Source organism: Macaca nemestrina, chromosome 19 (assembly GCF_043159975.1).
Source record: "Macaca nemestrina isolate mMacNem1 chromosome 19, mMacNem.hap1, whole genome shotgun sequence".
In the NCBI taxonomy this organism is placed as follows: Eukaryota; Metazoa; Chordata; class Mammalia; order Primates; family Cercopithecidae; genus Macaca; species Macaca nemestrina.
The window spans coordinates 47,125,811-47,138,513 of record NC_092143.1 but is presented as its reverse complement, the minus strand read 5'-3'; the positions used below and the strand labels follow the sequence as shown (position 1 = coordinate 47,138,513).

The 12,703-nt window shown below is 43.3% G+C and overlaps 1 protein-coding gene across 6 annotated transcripts in view; it reads left to right on the top strand.

Moving 5' to 3' along the window:
- LOC105499475 (SET binding protein 1) overlaps window positions 1-12,703 on the top strand; it is a 383,331-nt gene that overhangs the window by 109,799 nt on the left and 260,829 nt on the right. Inside the window, exon 2 of one of the 6 annotated variants that reach the window (XM_071085441.1) lies at window positions 1-12,703. This exon is cut by the window's left edge and continues 64,946 nt beyond it. The exons of the other annotated variants lie outside the window; for them this stretch is intronic. The gene's annotated coding sequence lies outside the window, so the exon portion shown is untranslated. 6 annotated transcript variants of the gene reach the window in all.

Sequence of the window (12,703 nt, the reverse complement as noted above, 5' to 3'; positions counted from 1 at the left end):
TCTACTTTTTCAGGTATATTCCCAGGATTCATTCACAGGCCTGTAAGGCATGGGATCTCAGCACTGACTGCATAACAGAACCACATGGGGAACTTTTTGAAGACCAAAATGCCTTGGTCTGACCCCCAGAGATTCTGTTTATTTGGTTTAGGAGGTGCTGCCTGGGTGTTGGGATTTTTAAGAGTTGTGTGACCCAAGTTGAGAAGCACTGTCCTAGGGGCTCATGAATTGCTTGGCCAACCTTCTTGCTTTAGAGAAGTCTACGGTTTGTTTGGGGAGATAAAAATGTGCATTCCTTAAAAGAGTCTACCCTGAACAAACACAAAACCTAGATAAACTATGACAGCATTTGTCTATTTAAAAAAAATTATTAAAAATGTGCTTTTTTGGCCGGGCACGGTGGCTCAAGCCTGTAATCCCAGCATTTTGGGAGGCCGAGACGGGCGGATCACGAGGTCAGGAGATCGAGACCATCCTGGCTAATATGGTGAAACCCCGTCTCTACTAAAAATACAAAAAACTAGCCGGGCGAGGTGGTGGGCGCCTGTAGTCCCAGCTACTCGGGAGGCTGAGGCAGGAGAATGGCGTGAACCCGGGAGGCGGAGCTTGCAGTGAGCTGAGATCCGGCCACTGCACTCCAGCCTGGGCGACAAAGCGAGACTCCGTCTCAAAAAAAAAAAAAAAAAAAAAAAAAATGTGCTTTTTCAGAAATGTCAATTGAATACCTACTGTGACCAATACTATTGTAGACCCTGAGATTACACAGGCTGAGCTGGTGGGGAGTCTGCCTGCCTGGAGTTTAGAGAAGTTCAAGGACACTTGACAATGGACTAGAGCTACTTTGGGAAAGAGGTGTACTGAAGACAGGGTTTTGTCCTGCCCTTGATTCCAGGGGATATTTGGTAATGTCTGGTGTCATTTTTGATGTCACAATTGGATCGGAGGCGCTATTGTATCCAATGGGTAGAGGTCAGGGATGCCACTAAACACCCTAAAATGCACAGGTCAGCTCCCACGACAAAGAATGATTCAGTCCCAAATGTCAAAAGCACTGCATTTGGGAAACCTGTCCTAGAGGTAGAAAAAGAAGATGGAAGAAGGACTTTTTGCAGCAAAGTTCTCTTACTGTAATGTTTCTTACTCCAACACAAAACACATACACATACATATATACATGCATGCTCACACAGATAAGACAGACAAATCAGTGCATTGCTTTGTAGTCCTCACATCAGCCTCTGAGGAGAATTGCATCTCCCAGTGGTGGGGGACACATTCAGGTTTTCTAGACTTTCCCCAAACCACTCACTTTCCCTGAATTTTCAGCACTTAGGAGAAATTTCCATGGAGAAGAAGAATTGCTCTTTGGTCATCCGTGCAATTTCCTGCTCAGTTTTAATAGCAGCTGGGCTTCTCACTGTCTAAGGTTGAAACTAAAAGGCTGTATTTTCCTGTGGGGGCGAGAGAGAGAGAGTGAGAGAGAGCTAGAGCGAGCTTACAAACGCCTCCCTGGACATTTAGAATTTCTAAATAGAATTTTGGCTCAAGTCTTGAAAAGCACAGAGTGATGTCAGCTGAGGCGGCCGCTTAATTGCCCTAACTTCTTGGGTAGGGGTGAGGCAGGAATCATCTCTTCTTCTTCAAGACCTCCTACCCAACTGTGGGGAAGGCATCCATCTGGAGCCAGAACCATGCATTTAAGTCCTAGTTCTGACACTGTTGGCTATGCAGTTTCAGGCTCATCATTTCATTTCTGTCTGCCTCTGCTCCATTTTCTGTGATCTAACAATTCTACTGATTTTCGGCTTTGGGTGAGGATTAGATTTAATTTGTATAAAGTACCTGATATATAATAGGTGTTTAATAAATAGCAGCATTTAAAATGTTACTATCAGCAAAGGGGGAGTACAGGACTAGGAGATCCCCAATATCCCATCCAACTACAATACTCAAATACATTGTCATGCTGGAAAATACAGAGGCTTGGCATGCTCTGAAATATGGGAAAAGGACTTTGTGTTTATGTAAGAGAGAAGATATCCATGTCTGTATATGTTTCAGATGATTTTTAGGTCACATCAAATTCCCCCTTGCTGCAAGGAACAGCGAGAGCTGGAGCGCAAGGTAAACATGTCTGTTGCCTGCCTGAGAAATGAAGTCAGAACTGTGCCTGAGCCCACCATTCAGGGAGCAAACTGTGCACCCAACTTGGGTTCCGGGTCTTTGGTGGTAGAGCCAGCACAGGGCAGTTGCCAGAGCTGGCATGTGTACTTTTCCTGTTGCCCACCACCGCCTGGAGTACCTGGACCGGATGCCCACGCTCCTCCCCCTGCTGAGCAGGATGTGTTAATTGTCTTTTGCCTGGCCACTTCCCCCTTTCCTCTGCCTCCCCTTTATGCACACCACACAGACAAAGTAGGAATATGCTTTTTGATGTTGGCTGCTTTTAGAAGTTTGCCTCCCACCTTTTTTTCTCTTTCCAAAGGAGAACAACCTGAATACCACACACAGTGTTATCTAGCTCTGACTTTGAAGAGGATTTTCTCCCCTTAGGGCTCTATTCCTGGTATAGCATAATCTAGGAGGAAAAAAAAAAAAAGTTTATCCCAGGGAAGCCAAGTCAGCCGAGAGTTATTCAGAGTGTCTGACTGCCTGTTATATTTAGAAACTACCCGGAGGAGAGCTTTGAGAATGCAAGAGCCTTCCAACTACGAGTGGTCCTGTTGGATTCTCCTTCTGGTTGCATGGAGTGGCCAGATGAAGAAAGTCTCCCTGACTGTTATTATTTGGGAATGATGGGATAAGAGAAAAAGGAGAAATGCAGCTATAGAATGTGATAGCCGTAGAATTAAAACCTGGGGTCTCCAAATTATTTTGTCCAAACCTCCCCTTTTGCAGATGCATGTGCTGAATGAGCTGTCATTGGTCTGCTGAACCTCAGTTTTGTTATCTGTAAAATGAGGCAGCTGGGTGGAATCAGTGTTCTAAACCTTTGCTGCACATTAAGATTATCTGGGGAATTTGTTAATAATAGAGATGCTGGGGCCACATAACCAGAGATTCTCTTTGAAAAGGCCTGGTGTACACTGAGCACCAGCATATTACCAGTGCCCCTCCTCAGGGCAATTCTAATTTCCAGTCCTGGTTGACATCGCTGGGCCAGATCAGTGCTTCTCGAAGTGTGGTCTCAGGACCAGAAGCAGCAGCATTACCTGGGAACTTGTTAGCAATGCCTATTCTTGGACCCCACCCCAGACATACTGAATTAGAGACTTGGGTGGTGGGGACCCCCTGTGTGTTCTGTTAAGCTCTCCAGGTGGTTCTTATGCATGAGAAAGTTTGAAAAGAACAATAGATTGGATAACTTGTTAAGGGGTGCCTACTAGGTTTCAAAACCGATAATCCTATAAATAGCCTAGATAGGGTACAAGATCAAGCCAAGGCCACACAGATGGCTGAATATGTAGGGGAGCCCTTACCAGAATCCAGGTCTTTTGAACTGCCATCCAGAACTCTTTTAATTATCCAATTAGGAAGATGTTTAGGATTCATGGCAAGTCATTCCACTCTCTCTTTCTCTCTCTTCCCCTCCCTCACTCCCTCCCTCTGTTGAGCTTCTTGTGGGCCAAAGGATTGTGGAGGACATGTTATTTTTAGTTCATGGTATACTTACAGTACAGGGTATGTTAATTGCAAAAAGAAATTGTTTTTTAATTCTTAGCCATGTAACAAGGGGTTAGTCAGAGTTGGACTATTGGCCACTTCTTTGGTTTCTGTAACTACTGTGACTGAACAGATTTTTTGGAGGTTGGTTGGCAGGTAAATGTAAAGATAATAACAGCCTGCTGAGTATGAACAGAGGAGAGCGAAATGAGAGGGGGAATGGGGACGCCAGCAGCACCTTTCCCTTGGGACACAACTGTAATTCTTTTAGCTCTTCTAAAATAGCTAGGATTGCAGCCATCGTACGGCATTTTGTAAAATTCACTGTCTGTGATGGATACAGCTGTTTGAAAAAATATTCTTAAACAGGAATGAGTTTTAGGGCTGAATTTTTGATGCATTAAGAGATCATTTTATTTAGTTGTCCTAGAGATAAATGCTGTACCCCCACACCAAGAGGTGGAACTGGGACTAGAAGCTTGCTCTTTTCATACCCAGGCTGAGGTACTGGAGTCAGAAAGAGCAGAGGGAACCTCCAGGAAGATATGGTCGTGCACAAAACTTGGGAGGTTACTGGAGGCAATGAGATTGGAATTCAGAGGCTCACAGGGCTGAAAGAAGGAGTTGTAGACATTGCCCAGCACATCTCTCATTTTATAGAAGAGGATATTGAAGTTTGGATGAGGAAAGTAACCTGCTGGGAGGTCACAAAGGGTTGCAATGACCCCAGCCCTCTTGGTGTCCTTCTTATCCAGTGCTGTCCCTAAAATATTACCTCATTGTCTAAACTCACTTAAATAACAGGAAGATTTGCTGGACCTCCTACCTTCACATATCACTGCAGGCTCTTAAGTAAATGGTGTTGGGTAGGGATGTGACTTGGGATCCTGATTCGGTTTCTTTAGGGATGACTATTGGTGGCAAAATGTGTCTTAGGATCTGAGATTTATATGTGATAATTATTCCTTGGGTTATCAAGCAGGAAACATTTATGAGTGCAAGACATTCTACCTAATATTATAGACAAGGCTCAGATGCAGTGGAGGATCAAGGCTTACCCAGATTTGAAAATGTGGCAGAGGCCCTCCCCTCTAGTTTCAAGGAAAATATGATTCCTGTGCTCCAGAAAAGTAAGTTGATAAAGTGCTGCTTCTACGTAAGTGCAATAGATCTAGTACAAAATAGCAGTGTCTTATGAGGGGATGTTATTGTGAATAAGGTCCCTGTACCTTTGAATAAGGTCCACTCTTTGCCATGGTATTTATTCAGTGTCAGCGGTCTACCAGTTCCATGGATATTTTCTCACTCATCTCCTTCTCTTTTCTTGGAATACCATGACTTATTAAAATGCCACAACTGATGGTGATGAGCCCTGAAATAGCATGGGTGGTCTCTTAGTTGTTCAGTCTCAGCTTCCTTTTAGATCCTCATAGTGTCAGGAACCCTAACAGGTTTATAATTCACTCATTGCTACTTGGCACATCGAACACCAAGTCTTCTTCCTCATGGCCTGAGTCTGCTTCTGTAACTGTAGCTGTTATTAGAAGGAGAGTGGGAGTGATTGAGCGGTTTTTGATCAGGTTTACTGACTAAGAGTGGCAGGGGAAACTGTGTCTCGTTCTGCCCACCTATAGATTCTGGGGTTTCTAAACTCATCTACTGGTTACATCCAGGGTGAACATTATCTGATGAAAACCTGAAGAATGTTTTTGAGGTGGAAAAGGCTATAGATACCAGGTCTGTTTTTAAAAGCCTGACAAGAATACAACAGTGTTTTATGCTAACCCTCAAGTTTTGAACATTTAAAATCATTGCTCAGAAAATCACCAAACAGATACAAAAGCATACACACATACACACGTGGGCTTGCCTTGTTAAATATAACTCAGTCAACATCAGCTCTTCTCTCCCTAATTGTTAGAGAGTAACACAGAGATACTATCAGTCTTTAAAAATGAGTAGAGCAAGGCCGGGCGCGGTGGCTCAAGCCTGTAATCCCAGCACTTTGGGAGGCCGAGGCGGGCGGATCACAAGGTCAGGAGATCGAGACCACAGTGAAACCCCGTCTCTACTAAAAATACAAAAAATTAGCCGGGCGCGGTGGCGGGCGCCTGTAGTCCCAGCTACTCAGGAGGCTGAGGCAGGAGAATGGCGGGAACCCGGGAGGCGGAGCTTGCAGTGAGCCGAGATCGCGCCACTGCACTCCAGCCTGGGCAACAGCGTGAGACTCCGTCTCAAAAAAAAAAAAAAAAAAAAAAAAAAAATGAGTAGAGCAGTTTGCCCCTACACTAAACATCCCTAGCCTATGATTTTACATTGGTTCCTGTGCTGTCTTTTTATATCATTTGAGTTTTCTTTCTCACTGTGAAGATGCTAGTTCTTCTCCTTTTCTACTGTTAATAAACATAACCAGCTCCTTCACCAAAGTAACCTTCCAATTTGTGCTTCTAATCTGCTGTGGATGGGATACGACATAATCAAGCTGGTGAAAAATGTGCTGAATGTTGGAGCAAACTGATCCCGAATTAAGACTCAAGTAGATCTTCTATAATGGAGTTCTCTTTCCACAGATTTTTCATTTTCAGTCAGCTCAGTGAATTTATTTATCGGGTATTTGCAAAATGAACATCAATATTTCATGTATTGAATTTCCCTTAGGATTATGATTCCTTCCAGAGTCACAGAGGAAATGGGAAGAGAATTATATATATGAATGAATTAAGTAAAGTTTTAGAGCTAGAAGGGTTCCTGCCTATCACACTAGGAGAGACCTCTAGGATCATCTAGAATTATCCAGTGGTAATCTAGACCAGTGCTTGTCCATCCTCACTGAATCCATGTAAGAATGGCCTGGGGAACTATTAAAATACCGGTGCCTGTTTCCCTCCTAAAGAGATGCTTCTCTGGGGTGGAGCCCCACAATCTGTACTTGTTAAAAACTCTTTATGTGATTCCAATTGCAGCAAGAGTTGAGAATTAGGCATCTCATACAAGTCTCTCACATTACAGATGAATAGTCGGAGGCCCAGTGAGTGCAAGTGACAGGCAATACAGCATTGTCTATGCCCACAGTCAGCAGCAATCCCTGCACATGGCAGAATACTGTTATGATAGCCTTCTTTCAATGTAGGGTTTCCCTGTCTAAACAGCTCCTACTCCTTCAGCTTTTTCTCAAGTGACATGATTTCAGAACTTGGCCAACACATACAAGCCTGCTACACACACACACACACACACACACACACACACACACACACATGCATACACACACACATACACACACACTACTTTTATCAACTGTGGGATGCTCTACTGTAGCAAAATAATAATCTCTCCTTTATTTTATCTCTCTCTCTTCTCCCTTATTCCCCTTTCCCTCCTGGACTTCCTCCTACCTGAAGGGGGGTAAGTGAGGCCTCAGGAATACACTTGCTCAGTATTGTTCCCTAAACTTGATCTGCCAGTGATGTATTAATTAGCTGGGGCACTGCACCTTAACGAACAGGTTACAGGCGGATCCCAGTGTGTGTTAATGCTTAACCAGAGATGTTTAGCAGTGGTCTCATTTGTGGCCTCAGTGTAAAGAGAGAACTGTACTTATTGTATTTTTATAGATGTTTTCTTACTTGTAAGTGTTGACGTATTGGTTTCAATGCCATATGTCAGCATATTTGCTATATGTTGTCTCACATATGTTTAAATTTTTGAATAATAGCACTTTCTGTGTAAGTTATAACTCCTAAGCTTCAATTTATACATGTTTTCCTCACATGCATGTATAACTGTGTATGGCATAGCTTTCACTCTGTCATTATATGTTTTAAATTTACCTTAAAATCAATGAATGCCATCTATTTTGCATTAATCTCAGAGCAATATGATACTGTTAGCTGTCATGATTTATTCTCTGTTAACCATGATGAAAAGCACCAGGCCACTACCCTGTCTCTGCCCCTGGTATAGCCTGTTGGTATGTGGCCCCATCCTGGCTGAGTCACAGATGCAGGTTCAGGATCTCTTAGAATTCTCTTAGCAAAAATGGCAGCTCTCTCTCGTGCCACCTCCCAGCTGCAAAACAGAGTCCTGCTCTTTCCTTGAACCCAGTACTCTGGGGGCTGATGTTAATGGAGGACAGGTAGAAAAGAGAAAGTGCATGAACCTCCAGGTGCGCCATGGAGAGAGCTAATTCCCACAGCAATTGAACATTTTTTTTCTTTTCTTGAGAACACAACATATTTTGCCCAGAGTTATACTTTTGCATTGACTTTCCAAACTCTCTTTCTCTTTAGCAGTCCACCTCTCTGATCTCATCTCAAATCCAGAGCCATCCTGTTCTGGAAGATAACCCAGGTTGTCATAGTGCTTGGCAGGTGGATTCATGTTGGACTTGCTCTTGATGCTGGTGTCTTATGAACACGTTCCTTGACATCTAAGCAGTCACATTTATGCTGTTCTACTAAAAGCATATAGGGTCCATATATGGACCCAAAAGCTATGGATGCTTTTAGGCCAAGGAAAATTACACATAGACACAAAATGTTATATGCAATATCTGGAGTTTCATAGACCCTCTTAGGAGGACCGCAATCACAAAATAAGAATCCTTGGGTGCGGGGATGGACTGTTCCCTCCCAAGAAATAAGATAATGTTGAGAACATGTGGACTTTCCAGACATAGTTGCTGAAATAATAACAAAAAATCATGGTGTTCAAAATCATAAAATCTGAAGATCTCGTAGATCATTTAGTATAAGCCATTCATTTTACTGATGAGAAAATTGGGCCCCAGAGAAGGAACGTGCCTCCCTAAGGCCACACTGAGGTTGTTAATTACAGAAATGAAAATGTCTCTCTGACCACCTTTTCTTTCTGGTACAATGAAATGCCTTCCACCTGAGTGAAGGTGGACGTATTTTGCTATTTCTTGGGTTCTTTATAACTCCTTGAGGTATAGGAAGATACCCAGGAATCAAACTTATACACCCCAGGGTGGAAAGAAAAAACAAAGCTGCTGAACCTAAAATAGCACTTCCCCTTTATGAGGAAAGGCATCATTTTTCAGGCAACAGGGGCTTTCCACAATGGTATCTCTGGGTTATAGGGAAACCTCTACCCTCCTCTGATGCTGTGTTTTTAATTTGTGGGGACCTGGAAACCTCACACTGAGACTGAACTTACATATTGCCCTAGGAATGGAGGTCATGATGTGTAGCTCACCTCTTTCCCTAAGCATTCAAAAGACCAAAATAACTCTTGCTTATCTCCTATCTTGGGGCCTGAGACCTGAACAAACATTATTGAGAGGTAAGTGTAACTTGCTCAAGGTCAGCCCCATACTTAGCCTGAAGTCAACTCATTCACATTTCATGCAACTGCCTCCACTGATAGGCAGTGCTAGGTCTCTGCTGGATTTCTTCCATCCTTTGGTTCCTCAATCAATCAATTATTTGCAGGTGTTTATTGGACTTAAACTGTATATTAGCCATTGCGCTGGGCACTGTGGACAAGATCTGGCCTACAAGAAACTTTCATGTGTTGGAGAAGTAAAATCAAAGCTAGAGGATTTTTATGAACAGAATTATGCCTGTCATTAACATCTTGTATTTGTGTAGACATTTAAAATGGCTGTGTGTTCCCCATAATAGCTTTAATAGACAGGTGAGAACCTTTGTATAAGAGTGGGCAGGGCCTTTGCATAGGTTGTTCTCTCTGGGATTTTTCCTGTTCCCTCTACTAGCCTCCTACCTATGCCCCACCTAAATTTGACCTTGTTCTGATGTCAAATCAAGTATAGATTTTTTCCGAGAATCCTTGCCCATTAGATCCTGCAACCACCCCAGATCACAGAAATGCAGGCATGCATAGAAACACATTCCTTACTTCTTAAAACTCATCTCCTAAAACTGCACTCTTGCTCATGTGTGTACTTATTGAAATGATGTCTCTCTACCTCCAGGTTGTGACCTGGGTGTAGGGAAACCACAAAGATTGCTGCAGCATTACAGGGATAATAGCCCAGGAAAAACATGATCGCCGTAGGCTTGAAGAAGGAGGGTCAGTTTCAGAATGTGTAGGTTTGCTGGAGATAGGGAGCTAGAAAGAGGGCACAAGCAAGCTCTGTTGGAAGCATACTTGATAGGAGCTGTGGCCTTTGGTTAAGGACACAGCTAGCCTGGGGTGACCCAGCAGGGAGGAAGCTGGGAGAACAATACTTCTGACCTCACTCACCTCCCTTTTGTGATCTCCTGCTGGTGCCCCTTCTTGGCTAAAACCAAAGGGTAAAGGAACTTGAATGTGTAGGTACAGAAATCAGCATCACTGGCTAGATAGCAGACCAAGAGGCAAGGGCAAGATGTCCTGCTCAGTGTGGAAGCTACCCCAGTCTTTGTTCCTTTCATCTCCTTTTCAGGTCAGTACCTTGGAAACTGTGGACAGCTGTTCATGACCGACAAATCATTCCCTACCATAGTTAATATTTACTCCCCTTTGGCTACTGGGACCTTAGGAACCAGGTGTGTGATGGGCAGGGAAATTGTCAAAACTCAGGCTGGTGGTTGTCAGTGGTTTCTCTGGCCTGAGGGAAGTGGATTTTTATTTTATGCCAGGAGACCTCAAGGCTAATTATTCACCCAGTTGTGGTGGCTACTGTGTTAGCCCAACATAAATTTTAAAAATGCCTGCTTTGGATGTCATTTCCTTTTGATGTTTGGGGAAAGTGATGATTCTGCTTTCACTTTCTTTTGGGGGCTCAGAGTCCTTTAGAAGCAGCAGTGAAAAAAGCAGGGATTTAAGCTGGGATTCTGCTTATAATTCTTGAAGGGTATCTATACCCATTCTCAGATTTGATCTTCACACCAACCCTGGTGGCCTTCCAAGCACGGATCAAACAATCAAAATGTAAATAAACAGTTTCAAAATGGCAAGAACACTGAAGAAAACCTGTGGTGCTGGGAAGGACAGGAAGCTTTCCTGATGCATCTGTGCAGAGGGGTGAGCAGGAGTGAGCCAGTGAATGGAGAAGGCGAGCGCAGCCCAGCAATGAGGACGTTTTTCCACAAGACCCCAAGAGGGGGTAGGTATGGCTTAGGAAATTTTGAGGACCTGGAAGATCAATGTAGGGCCAATGAACTGATGAGAAACAGTGGGAAATGAATCTGGAGTGAGTACCTGTCCCATCCTTGTTGACCAGAAGAAAAATTTCCTGTCCCTAGCTTAAAAGCAATGGGAGCCATTAAAAGGTTAAGTAAGGGCAGGACAAGATCAGATTTGCTTGTAAAGAGATCCTTCTGGAAGTTCTAGGAGGCTACTCTTGTAGCTTGGGTGACGGATGAGGATGGGGGATTAGACGGAGAATGAGACAGGTTTGGGATCCGTTTCGAGGTAAAAGAAAGGAACTTCTTGACAGGGACGTGACTGCCTTTGGAATGTCATCCAGTTGAAGTGTGATGTGAGGACTGTCACTACACAGTCACGCTCAGCAGTGGAAGCCTTGACTTTGTTCCCAATGAGGAGTGTGTGTGTGCGTGTGCACAGGTTTGCATATGTGTGTGGATTTGTGTGTGTGTTTCTCAACATTGGGACCATTCATGTTTGAATGACTTTTGAAGCTTGAGATGAATTTATTTTTTTAATTTGAAAACAAATATTACACTTGCTTATTGAGCTTGTCATATAAAAAGAATGAGATGTAGGAAAGGGAGTGATTTCACAAAGCTTTTTTTGTGTGTGTGTGGTAATTTCTTGGTCTTTGATTTAGTTTACCCAGAATCCAAAAGCAGCACTTCCCACATTGTGGTAGTTAAATTGTTCCTTTTCCAAGCAGACATGCCTATAAAGTCATTAATGTATTTATGGGGAACCATCTGGCCACTGGAAATGATCCATTTCATACCCTAATGAGAATGTTCTTCTCAGCCCTTCAGTCCAGCCCAGGTTAAAGGAATTAGACAGCCTGTAGGTGAACTCTGGCTACAGTAAACTTCTCACCCCACCTGGCACTTGCCTCCTTTCTTGCTCTCCTCTGCCAGGCAGAAATAATTGGCATACACCATCCTCCAGGGAATCTCCTTTTCAAGGTTCAGATCAGGGCTGGTGCTTCCATCATTTTTTTTTTTTTTTTTTGCATTAATGTCACTGGTCCTGAATCTTTTTCTGAAACAGAGACAATCATTCTTCTGAGGATCCAAACATTTTCTATGATAGTTTCTGCTCACCTTTCCTAGTCTGGTTTCACAGAAGAGAGGTTCATAGATAAGTAGGTTGATTCTTGGCAAGAACCTTTGTGCAGATGGCTTTTGTTCCAGGAATCATGAAGAACCCACTGATACTTGTCAAGGTACAGGTTTGGGGACTTTAGCTTTGCAAAAGCATCTGACTCTATACAACCAAATAATAAGGGGCATCTTTGCTTATTTTATCTCATTCAACTGGAATGCTCTCCTTGCTTGTCAATACCTCATTCATTCTTCAAGAAAGAGGTGTCTTCCTCTGAAAAATCTTCCCAGACTTCTTAGATTCCAGCTGTCTCTTCCTCAGCATTCGTCTTGAGCCCATGTATCTATTCCCTGTCCCACCTGTGTGATTGCTTTATGCCCACGTCACAGCCGAATCTCCCTGAGAGAGAAGGGAATGCCTATGTGTGGTTTGTCTCACAAAATCTAATAAGATGCCATATCCAGAATGATGACACAATTACTTAATGAATTACTCAGGTCAAGCATGGGTTTCTCAACTATTCCTAGACTTCTCACTTCTCCTTAGTGGTAGCAGGTCTTCATTTCTGGCCATGGGGTATGCACGTTGGTAACCTGCCAATCTCCAAGATCCAAGTTTTTGTTTTGTTTTGTTTTGTTTTCGGTAGGAGTCAGCTATGTTCCCCTGGCATCGGAGGAAACCTGTAGGTATTTCTGTGGGTCATTTGGGCCTGGGTGTCCTTGAGTAGACATTGAAAAGTATTCTTCCAAAGCATAGAGCCCCATGTGGAGTTAAAGCAAAGATCAGAAAACCAGAGGAGGTCTCAGAAGAGAACACACGCTATAAG